A 2,031-nucleotide genomic window follows, 5' to 3' on the forward strand; every position below is an offset into this window, starting at 1 on the left:
ACAGGAGAGGACAGAGAAGGAAGTGGGAATGGCACTGAGAAGCCACACAGATGATCCAGCACAGGAAGTGAAATCACCTCCTTTTAAAAATGAGGAAATAGAACCCAAGATTGTAGAAGTGACTTGCACAAGGTCACATAACTTGCTAGTGATAAGATACCTACTGTCCAGTCTAGGGCTTTTGTTAGGAAAAAACCATCTGCGTGAATTTTAGGAGGCAAGACAAACTGACTATCAAGTTACTGCTCTGACTTACACCCAGAAAACAAATATACCAAAGATTATTTATATAGTAAAGATCCTGGTGCCATAGGAGGTTTCAGGGATGTCTAAACATTACACTTCAGATCAAACAGTTGCCTGAAATTGTAAAATAAAAGCTCATTTCATAGGTTTGGTGGTTTAAAAACAAAATCCTTCAATGTGATATTCTGGCACACACACACAAAAATTCCACATACTATGAGCAAAAAGTCTTTGATTTGTTCATTCATTCACCAATTTTTCCCTAAACATCCCTTAAAGAGCTTATTTCAGAGATGGAGACAGAAATAAGTAAATAAAATACATATAAGGCAGAAGGAACTAAGAACTCTGAAAAGAGGCACTAGTAAAGCATTATGAGAGCATCCAAAAGGAATAATAATAACTAACTCTTATTGGGCTCTTCTAAATGTTTTACATGTGTTAATCTTCACAAAAACCCTATGATGTGAGCAGTAGTATTCTCTCCAAATTTATGTTAGGAAACTCAGGCACAGACTGATTTAGTACTATAGTTCTTAGTTAGGACAGACCCCTATAACAAAAGACAGATTAACAAGAGGAAAACAAATAGAAGCTTAAAAACATGTATACCTCATGTATCCATGATATCCAGAGAAATTAATACATCTCAAAGGGGTAGCTTTGAATTCAGGCATAAATGCGATCATTTGCAGAACAGAGAAAAAAGAGTTTTTCTTTTCTTTTCTTTTCTTCTTTTTGAGACACAGTCTCACTCTGTCACCTAGGCTGGAGTGCAGTGGTGTGATCATAGCTTTCTGCAACCTCAAACTCCTGGGCACAAGCGATCTTCCTGCCTCAGCCTCCTGAGTAACTGGGACTACAGGCATGCACCACCATGCCTGGCTAATTTTTCTATTTTTTGTAGAGTCAGGGGTCTCACTATGTTGTTCAGGCTGTTCTCAAACTCCTGACCTCAAGTGATCCTCCAACCTTGGCCTCCCAAAGTGCTAGGATTATAGGCATGAACCACCATGCCTGGAGAAAGAAGAGTTTCTAGTGATTTAAAGTCATCCTTCTCTTCCTGATACAGAAAGGAAGACACACTTACAAATGGAGATTTCTTTTATAGATCAAATTTCCCTTACAAAAGGATTATTTCTACTCTGTTTTCAGAGCTTCCTCTGTGCCTGCAGTTTCTCAAAATAATCAGCTCAAAATAGTCCTTATGCTAAAAGAGGCATATTTTGGGGTGGTATATTCTGGTCTCCTACAGTAACTTACCAAAAATCACAATAATAAGTGAATTCAGGCAGTTGGGCTCCACAGCGTGCACCCTGCATCATCTCATTAGAGGAGATGTTCAGGGGACAAGGCAAGTAACACGATAACTTCTATCTAGAGGAATCAGGGAAGGCTTCATGGAAGAGATGGCATTTGAGTTAAGCCCTAAAGGTAAAGTAAAAGAGCATTCCAAGTTGAGAGAGTAGATAAAGAGATGCAAAGATAAATGTTTGGGAGTAAACATTTGGCCAGGCATGAGAAAATGGACAATACTGAGGGAGAGCTTGGGTTCTCTAGCAAGGTGTATGCACATTATTCTGAAGGTAATGGAAAGTCAAAGAATTTTTCTGAGCAGGAAAGGACTCTATTCTAACACCTTCTATTTAGCCCTTCAATCAACGAATATTTATATAACACCCAATATTGGGTGCTGGTATAGGGGAATGGTTTCTACTATCAAAGAAGTACAACTTAATTGAAAACACAAGAAATAAGAACAACTTTTTTTTTTTTTTTTTTTTT

Source organism: Propithecus coquereli, unplaced genomic scaffold (assembly GCF_000956105.1).
Source record: "Propithecus coquereli isolate 6110/MARCELLA unplaced genomic scaffold, Pcoq_1.0 Scaffold114, whole genome shotgun sequence".
Classification (NCBI taxonomy): Eukaryota; Metazoa; Chordata; class Mammalia; order Primates; family Indriidae; genus Propithecus; species Propithecus coquereli.